Source organism: Trichechus manatus, unplaced genomic scaffold (assembly GCF_000243295.1).
Source record: "Trichechus manatus latirostris isolate Lorelei unplaced genomic scaffold, TriManLat1.0 scaffold00262, whole genome shotgun sequence".
NCBI lineage: Eukaryota > Metazoa > Chordata > Mammalia > Sirenia > Trichechidae > Trichechus > Trichechus manatus.
In genome coordinates, this window is record NW_004444198.1 from 1,525,854 (window position 1) to 1,536,369 (window position 10,516).

At 39.6% G+C, this 10,516-nt stretch overlaps 1 pseudogene; it reads left to right on the forward strand.

The window, feature by feature from the left end:
* The first annotated feature begins 4,064 nt into the window (after positions 1-4,064).
* On the forward strand, positions 4,065-4,667 carry LOC111819078 (tetraspanin-13 pseudogene; annotated as a pseudogene).
* The last annotated feature ends 5,849 nt before the right edge of the window (positions 4,668-10,516 follow it).

Genomic DNA, 10,516 nt, shown 5'->3' on the forward strand with positions numbered 1-10,516 from the left:
AGGTGAAGACCCTACTTAATGCGCAGAGTAGTGTCAAATGTCATGAACCTGCCACTTCACAGCTGAAACAGTTTAAGTTAGACTTCACGTATGTACCAGTTGCAGTGTGGAAATGAGGGCCTACACTGTTGAAATGGGCCCACACAAGTCTCTGCAGGCGGAAAGGCATTTCAAAGTCCATGGATGCCTTATGCCTGTGCTTAGGCAATGGAGCTGTGCCTACCCTGGTTTCCTGGCTTAGGGGAGCCAACAGTTTATTTTTTCCCCTCTTTGTTAATTTGTTCACTCTCCAAGGCCAGGAGAATGGCTCAAGGCATGTGATGGATCCTACTTCAGGCCAAGGGGACTTGGCAATTGCTTAAGCCGGTCCAGCACCCAGTGCAGAGCAGGGAGAAGGGAGATAAGTGGGAGAGAGGTTTTTCCCTAAGGAGGGTGTTTTTGTTCCACACGGTAGGCTGTATGCACATACTTATCTTTTGCCAATCCAGGGCTGCTTTTCACTGGTTCTGGGTGGCCGAGTAGACTCTCTGGCACTGGGTCTCTCCCGGTGCAGAAAATGCTCCTCCCGAGCACGCTGCTTGCCTGCCTAACCACTCATCCATGAGTGCTCAGGCCTGAGGGGCTCAGGCTCTCACTGGATCAGGTCTGGCAACTCCTTGCTGCTTCTGAACCATCTCTCCTTCCCCCTTCCTCTCAGTCCGGTTCCTCAACTTTGTCTTAGATTTTCAAGGCCCCTAGATTGTCATGTATAATTGATCCACTTATTTTTTCAGGTCTTTGTTGTAAGAAGGTCCACCATAAGCGTCCGACTACTCCACCATCTTGGCTCCGCCTCCTCAAATCTATTCTTGAGGTGGTCTCTAAATTCAGGGAGGATATACTCAAAGTTATACCTTGGGTCTCCTGGACTTGTTTTAATTTTCTTCATCTTCAACTTAAACTTGCATAGGAGTAATTGATAGTCTGTTCTGCAGATGACCCCTGCCCTTGTTCTTACTGGTGATATTGAGCTTCTCTATTGTCTCTTTCCACAAATGTAGTCGATTTGATTCCTGTGTATGCCATCTGCCGAGGTCCACGTGTATAGTTGCTGTTTATATTGTTGAAAAAAGATTTTGTGACGAATAAGTGGTTGATCTTGCAAAATTCTATCATGTTATCTCCAGCATTGTTTCTATCACCAAAGTCATATTTTCCAACTACTGATACTTCTTGTTTGTTTCCAGGTTTGCACTCCAATTGCCAGTAATTATCAGTTCATCTTGATTGCATGTTTGATAGATTTCAGACTGCAGAAGTTGGTAAAAAAAACTCCTCAATTTCTTCATCTTTGGCATTAGTGTTGGTGGGTAAATTTGAATAATAATCATATTGATTGGTCTTCCTTGTAGGCGTCTGGATATTATCCTATCACTGACAGCATTGTATTTCAGGATAGATCTTGAAAAGTTCTTTTTGACTATTAGTGCTATGCTGTTCCTCTTCAATTTGTCATTCCCAGCACAGTAGATCATGTGATTATCTGATTCGAAATGGCCAACACCACTCCATTTTAGCTAACTAATGCCTAGGATATCAATCTTCAAGTGTTCCATTTCATTTTTTGACAACTTTCAATTTTCCTTGATTCATACCTCGTACATTCTATGTTCTGATTATTAATGGATATTTGCAGCTGTTTCTTCTCATTCCGAGTCGTGCCACATCAGCAAATCAAAGTCCTGAAAGCTTTACTCCATCCATGTCATTAAGGTCGACTCTACTTTGAGGAGGCTGCTCTTCCCTAGTCATATTTGAGTGCCTTCCAACCTGAGGGGCTCATCTTCAGGCACTATATCAGACAATGTTCTGCTGCTATCCATAAGGTTTTCACTGGCCAATTTTTTCAGAAGTAGATCACCAGGTCCTTCTTTCCAGTCTTCCTTAGTCTGGAAGCTCTGCTGAAAACTGTCTGCCATGGGTAACCCTGCTGGTATTTGAAATACCAGTGGCACAGCTTCCAGCATAACAGCAATATGTAAGCCACCACAGGACGAAGAACTGACAGATGAGTGGTGGACACTGTACATATATTACTCTCTTAATAAAGACAGAGAAGTTATTTTTAAATGGGATTTTAACAGGAATTTCTTCACCCTTGTTAAGAGAGTAAAAATATTACTCTTTTAATAAGGACAAAATAATTATTTTTAAAATTACATTTTTATATTATATTGCAGTCCAGTAATTACAAATCTCATGTAAATTTTTATTTAAGGTCTGACATAAAATAAAGCTAAGTTTTTGTGAAACAAAATTGCTAAAATGTTTTAGTTTTATTGATATGTACAAAATCTTTCAATGACTTTGCGCCTTATTTTGTCTACTTGCATCTCAAAATCCACTCTCCATCCTTCTCTGTTCCCCCATGGGTCCCAGACACTGACCTCTACAGACCACTCAATGGTTCGTTTGCCTCTGGCTTCCTTTTTTTCAGCCACTAGGAGATACTGGCATGCTATCAGGGTTTAGATATTCAATCCATCAGAACTGATTATTTTGAATGTTTTGAAGTAGGGGGGAGAGGTCAAGATTCATTTTTTTCATATGCATACCCAATTGAATCAGCACCATTCATTTTATGCTTTTCTCCCTTTTTGATAAGGTAATTTATTAGGGTAGGGGTGCATATGGTAGAGTAGGCAAATTCCACAGATACATGTATCATTGCTTCAGGCAGTAATTAAATATTTGTATCAAAATACTAAGAAGAAAATGTAGACTTTTCTTCATGTATGAAATTAAGTTTAGAAGCCTGACTTTTTTGGGTCTCAGAGTATCAGTCTGGGTCTAATCAGAAGAGAGAAGCTACATACAATTTGAACAAAGAAAGTTTACTGTAAAGAATTATGAACTATCACAGGGGTAAGGAGTGATTTACTAGTAAAATGTACAGCAAACTCTAAATATAGAAATGATGGATATAAGGAGCAGCCATCATCCCTATGGCTGAGACAGAGTGTCCAAGGAAGACCTCCCCTTCCCTTTTCCCCCTCTTCCTGAAGGGCTAAGATCCAGACCTTTTTGGAGAGGGCATGTCCATGGCTCACTGAATGGCAAAGAAGTCTCTGTGAGATTGCACTGGTGGAATTTTCTGGAAATATGCCTTTGTTAGTTTCCTGAGGCTGCTCTGACAAATTACGACAAACTTGGTGGCTAAAAACAACAGAAATTCATTTTGTCATGGTTCTGGAGGCCAGAAGTCTGAAGTCAAGGTGTCTGTAGGGCTGCACTCCCTCTGGAGGCTTTAGGGGAGAAACTTTCTTTGCTTCTTCCAACTTTTGTTAGTTCCAAGTGTTCCTTGGCTTGTGACTGCATCACTCCAATCTATGCCTCCGTCTTCACATGGCCTTTTCTTTCTCAAATCTCCTTCTGCCTTTCTCTTATAAGGACATTCGTTTTTAGATTTAGAGCCCACTTAGATAATCCAGGTGATTTCATCTTAAAATCCTTAACTTAATTACATCAGCAAAGACCTTTTTTCCAAATAAGTTCATAGTCACATGTTCTGGGTGGACATATTTTTTGGGGGGCCACCATTCAACCCATTACACTGCCCTCTGGAGTTTGCCGGAAACAAGCTCTCAGGTGCACGGGAAAGCTGTACAGGATAATATGTCTCACTGGAGGTACTCTGCTGCAAAATCATCCAAAGATAAGGAGTCCTTGGGTAGGCTGCCGGCCACTGGGTACAACTGGTTGCTGTGCACTGTAGGAGCCTTGTGCGAAGGAAGGAGCTTATTGAGCAGACACACAGGAACCAGGGAGTAAAAACCCTTTTCTCCTGCATTCTCTCCACTGCCCTCTACTGACAAATTTTAACATCGCATTTGACAATAAAAAAAAATTTGGAGGGCACAGATCCATTTTCATAGGGAAGGCAAAAGGAGATTAGAGCGGGTTGGAGACGCCACGGGCGTCTGCACACTGCAGCTCCAGCTACCGCTGCCAGCCCCATGCCCGCACTGCTGTCTTGCCTGGGCCAGCCAAAACAAAGACAAAACGACTGCCTGGGAGGCTCCAAGATGGTTTGCAGGGGCTTCTGGCACTTTCCAAGAACTGCCTGTGCACCCTCAACCAGGTCTACACGTTGGTCATTTGCTGCTAATTGGAATTGGTGCGTGGGGCATTGGCTTCGGGCTGATTTCCAGTCTCCGGGTGGTCAGTGTGGTCATTGCAGTGGGCATCTTCTTGTTCCTAGGGCTGATAGGAGTTGTAAAACACTGTTAGGTGTTGGTATTTTTTTAGATGATTATTCTTTACTTGTATTTATTGTTCAGTTTTCTGTTTCCTGTGCTCATTTAGCCCTGAACCAGGAGCAACAGGGTCAGCTTCTGGAAGTTGGTTGCAGTAATACAGCAAGTGCTTGAAATGACATCCAGAGAAATTTAAACTGCTGTGGGTTCTGAAGTTTTAAGCCAAATGACACCTGTTTGGCTAGCTGTGTTAAAAGTGGCCATCAGTGCTCACCATGTGCTCCAATAATAGAAGAATATGCCACAGAAGTTTTGAGATTTGGTGGTGACATTGGCCTCTTCCTCAGTTTTACAGAGATCTTGGGGATTTGGCTGCCCTACACATACAGAAACCAGAAAGATCCTCATGCTAATCCTAGTGCATTCCTTTGATGGGAAAACAAGGAAATTCATTGATTTTCTGATCTTGTCCACCTTCTGTAACTTTTAAGTTAAGCTGATTTGCCCATTGAGTTGAGGAGACAGTATCTGAAAAATTACATTCTTGACAGTGGAATTACATATTTTTACCCTTAGATTTCTCTAATGTTTTTCCACTGCTGAAAAAAATTAAAACTTTTGGTCTCCTCTGACCCTCAGTGGTACCTGTAAACTACTGTATTCACAGTGTCTGGCACTGTCCGCTGTGACCTTTTTTAGCATTTGTACCTGCAGAAAAACTTTGTATGACACTATTGTGTTGATCATATTGTGAATCTAAAGACACATTTCACTGGAATAATTTTATGTAGCACTGTGCTGTGCAGATAATTCCTACTGGAAAAAGAGTTCAAGTTTATTAAAGCCAGAAAGTATGAGATTCTATTAGGTTAAATTCAGTAACGAAAACCCAAATTCCCAATGTTTTTTGTCTTTTTAGGAAAGATATGTTGTGGTGAAAATTGTTAACATGAAAGTGATACTATAATTCTAGTAGTCTTTTATGATTATACTTATGTATTCTAGAAATAGCTATGTCTTTTGGAAGATGTTGGTTTAATTTTTGGACTTTTACAGGTAAGTGCAATGGAAAAGTAGTCTCATGAAACATTCTAATACCTAACATTTACCATCAGCCTTCAAAATGAAACAAGTTTTCATAATTCAGAAAGTATATCTATATTACCTTGATTGTTCTTTTATAATAATTTGAAGTCCAAATGACTGCGTTTTTAAACATGTTACTATTAATATGTCGGCCTGTGTAGCAAAAAGATATTTGATTATCTTGTTGTTGTTAGGTTGTTACGTGCTGTTGAGTCAGTTCTTACTCATAGTGACCCTATGTACAACAGAACGAAACACTGCCCCATCCTGTGCCATCCTCACAATCATTGCTATGTTTGAGCCCATTGTTGCAGCCACTGTGTCAATCCATCTCGTTCAGGGTCTTCCTCTTTTTCGCTGACCTTCCACCTTACCAAGCATGATGTTCTTCTCCAGGGACTGATAACATGTCCAAAGTATGTGAGACATAGTCTCTCAATCCTTGCTTCTAAGGAGCATTCTGATTGTACTTTTTCCAAGACAGATTTGTTCGTTCTTTTGTTAGTCCATGGTATATTCAATATTCTTCGCCAGCACAATTCAAAGGCATCAATCCTTCTTCGGTCTTCCTTATTCATCGACCAGCTTTCGCATGCATATGAGGTGATTGAAAACACCATGACCTGAGTCAGGCACACCTTAGTCTTCAAGGTGACATCTTTGCTTTTTCTCACTTTAAAGAAGTCTTTGGCAGCAGATTTGCACAATGCAATGCATCTTTTGATTTCCTGACTGCTGCTTCCATGGGCATTGATTGTGGATCCAGGTAAAACGAAATCCTTGACAACTTCAATATTTTCTCCATTTATCATGATGTTGCTTATTGTTCCAGTTGTGAGGATTTCTGTTTTCTTCATGTTGAGGTGTAATCCATACTGAAGGCTGTGGTCTTTGATCTTCATCAGTAAGTGCTTCAAGTCCTCTTCACTTTCAGCAAGCAAGGTTGTACCATCTGCGTAACGCAGGTTGTTAATGAGTCTTCCTCCAATCCTGATGCCGAGTTCTTTGATCATCTTACAAATGGTTAAATACCTTCTTCATGAAATTTCTTAGTATTGTAAAAACAACTTGTCAAATCCAAGCATATTTGAATGTGATCTCCCATAAGTTGAAATAGTGTTGTATATATGTTTTAAAAAATTAAAGAACAGAAACCTTAAAAAAATAAACAATTAAAAGGGAGACTAGATACTCAGATACCATGATAGTTTATTCGAAATTCTACCGCATATGTCTTATAGTTGGGTTAGGTAATTATTTTTGAAACTTTTTAAAATCTTAATTTATTTGGGTTTTTACTAAAGCCATTTTCAGAAACTGTGCATAAGATTGTATTAATATTAGCATTTTTGTAAGAAACATTAATTTCAGTTGTTCAAACCTAGGCGGAAGTTAGAGTTTACGGCTTCGAAATATGGAATGAATGAATCCTCATCTTAATCCTATAAGGTTCATATCTACATTTTGTATTTGCTGACAATCTTAGAAGCCAGGTGAATTTTTTGGTTTTTGAAGCTGTACTTGGTCTTTTCTTGTAGTCACTAGATGATGTTAGCTCATTAAATACCCTGTGCAATGCTTCTGTGGGTAGCTTCCATTTCTACATGAAACAGCATGTCTATTTTTATTTATTTAAATTTTAAAATTTTCATTGAGCTCAGCATACGTATAGTAAAGTGCAAAAATCTTTTTTTTAAATTATGCTTTAGATGAAGGTTTACAGAGCAAATTAGTTTCTCATTAAACAATTAGTGCACATATTGTTTTGTGACATTGGTTGCCAATCCCATGACGTGTCAACACTCTCCCCGTCTCAACCTTGGGTTCCCCATTACTGGCTTTCCTGTCCCCTCCTGCCTTCTCGTCCTTACCCCTGGGCTGGTGTGCCCATTTAGTTTTGTTTCGTTTTATGGGCCTGTCTAATCTTTGGCTGAAGGGTGAACCTCAGGAGTTACTTCAGTACTGAGTTGAAAGTGTGTCTGGGGCCCTTTTAGCTCAGTAAAGTGTGTCCGGGGTCATACTCTCACAGTTTCTCCAGTCGCTGTCAGAGCAGAAAGTCTGGTAGTTTTTTGTGAGTTTGAATTTTGTTCTTCATTTTTCTCCAGCTCTGTCCTAGGCCCTTTATTGTGATCCCTCCCTGTCAGAGAAGTCAGTGGTGGTAGCCAAGTACCATCTAGTTGTGCTGGACTCAGTCTGGTGGAGGCTGTAGTAGTTGTGGTCCATTAGTCCTTTGGACTAATCTTTCCTTTGTGTCTTTGGTTTTCTTCATTCTCCCTTGCTCCAGATGGGGTGGGACCAGTGGAGTATCCTAGACGACCTCTCACAAGCTTTTAAGACCCCAGACGCTACTCACCAAAGTAGAATGTAGGACATTTTCTTTATAAACTATGTTTCACCAGTTGAGTTAGATGTCCCCTGAGACCATGGCCCCCAGCCCTTAGTCCAGTAATTCAGTCTGTCAGGGAGTTTTGATGTGTCTGTAATGCTTCCATGACCTTGCCTTGGTCCAGTCGTGCTGACTTCCCAGTATTGTGTACTGTCTTACCCTTCACCAAAGTTACCACTTATCTACTGTCTACTTAGTGTTTCTCCTTCCCCATCTCTCCACTCCCTCGTAACCATCAAAGATTGTTTCTGTGTGTAAAACTTTTCATGAGTTTTTATAATAGTGGTCTCATACAGTATTTGTCCTTGTGTGATTGACTTATTTGACTCAGCATAACGCTCTCCAAATTCATCCATGTTGTGAGATGTTTTGCAGATTCAATCACTGTTCTTTATCATTGGGTAGTATTCCATTGTGTGTATGTACCATAGTTTGTTTATTCCACTGTGTGTTGATGGGCACTTAGGTTGTTTCCATCTTTTTGCTATTGTGAATAATGTTCAATGAACATGGGTATGCAGATGTCTATTTGTGAGACGGCTCTTATTTCTCTAGGATATATTCCTAGGAGTAGGATATCTGGATCATATGGTATTTCTATTTCTTGCTTTTTAAGGAAATGCCATATTGTTTTCCAAAATGGTTGTACCAGTTTGCATTTGCCACCAGCAACGCATAAGAGTTCCAATCTCACCACAACCTCTCCAATGTTTGTTATTTTCTGTTGTTTTTGATTCATGCCAGTAATGTCAGGGTGAGATGATGTCTTAGTTATCTAGTGCTGCTATAACAGAAATACGACAGGTAGATGGCTTTAACAAAGAGAAATTTATTCTCTCACAGTCTAGTAGGCTACAAGTCCAAATTCAGTGTGTCAGCTCCAGGGGAAGGCTTTCTCTGTCAGCTCTGGAGGAAGGTCCACATCATCAATCTTCCCTTGGTCTAGGAGCTTCTCTGTGCAGGAACCTCAGGTCCAAATATCATGCTCTGCTCCTGGCACTGCTTTCTTGGTGGTATGGGTTTCCCATGTCTCTCTACTTGCTTCTCTCTTTTTTATCTCAAAAGAGATGGGCTTAAGACACTATCTAATCTTGTATAGCTCATCAATATAACTGCTGTTAATCCATTTTATTACATCATAGTGATAGAATATACTACATAGGGAAATCACATCAGATTACAAAACGGTAATCAAACAATACTGACCTAGCCAAGTTGACAGATATTTTGGGGGGACACAATTCAATCTATAACAGTGGTATCTCATTGTAGTTTTGATTTGCATTTCTCTAATCACTAGTGATCACGAGCATTTCCTCATGTGTCTGTTAGCCACCTGAATGTCTTCTTTGACAAAGTGTCTGTTCACATCCTTTGCCCATTTTTTAATTGAATTATTTGTCTTTTTGTTGTAGAGGTGTTGGATTTTCCTACAGATTTTATATTAGACCTTTGTCAGATTTGTCATAGACAATTTTTTTTCCGAGTCTGTAGGTTCTCTTTTTACTCCTTTGGTGAAGTCTTTTGATGGGCGTGTTTCATTTTTAGAAGATTCCAGTTATCTAACTTATCTTCTGATGTTTGTATATCGTTACTTATGGTTTGTATTCTGTTATTGCCATATATTCGGGCCTCTATCATTGACCCAATTTTTTCTTCTATGATCTTTATAGTTTTGGGTTTTATATTTAGGTCTTTGATGCATTTTGAATTAGTTTTTGTGTATGCTGTGAGGTATGGGGCCTGTTTAATTTTTTTACAGATGAACGTCCGGTTTTGCCATTTGTTAAAAAGGCTGTCTTTTCCCCATTTAATGGACTCTGGGCCTTTGTCAAAGATCAAGTGATCATAGGTGGATTGGCTTACATCTGGGTTCTGGATTCTGTTCCTTTGGTTAATGTGTATGTCATTGTACCAGTACCAGACTGTTTTGACTACCGTAGCTACAGGGTGTGTAGGTTCTGAGGTCAGGTAATGTGAGTCCTTCTACTTTATTATTCTTCAGTAGTACGTTGCTTATTTGGGGTCTCTTTCTTTTCCATTTAAATTAATGATTAGTTTTTCCATCTCATTAAAGAATGGTGTTGGAATTTGGATTGGGATTGTATTGTATTTGTAGATTTCTTTGGGTAGAATTGACATTTCCATAATGTTGAGTTTACCTATCCATGAGCACGGTACATGTTTCCATTTATGTAAGTCTCTTTTGTTTTTTTTGTATAGAGTTTTGTAGTTTTCTTTACATAGTTCTTTTACGTCCCTGGTTAATTTATTACTAAGTATTTATTTTTTTAGGGGCTATTATTAGAGATATTGTTTTCCTGATTTCCTTTTCGTAGTTCTTTTTATTAGTGTATAGGAATCCAACTGATTTTTGTATGTTGATCTTGTATCCTGCTACACTGCTGAATCTCTCTAGTAGTTCCAGTAGTTTTCTTGTGGAATCTTTTGGGTTCTGTATGCATAGTATCATATCATCTGCAAATAGGGACAGTTTTACTTCTTCCTTACCAATTTTGATGCCCTTTATTTCTTTTTCTTGCCTTATAGCTGTAGCTAGGACTTCCAGCACAATGTTAAATAGGAGTGGTGATAAAGGGCATCCTTGTCTTGTTCCTGTTCTCAGAGGTAATGTTTTCAGCTTCTCTCCATTAAGAATGATGTTGGGAGGTGGGGCCAAGACGACGGAGCAGTCAGATGGCTTCCTATGCCCTCTTACAACGAAAGCCTGAAAAAACAAGTGAATTGATTGTATACGAATATCTAGGAACCCTGAGCAAGGCAAAGTTGAGGAATCGGACTGAGTGAC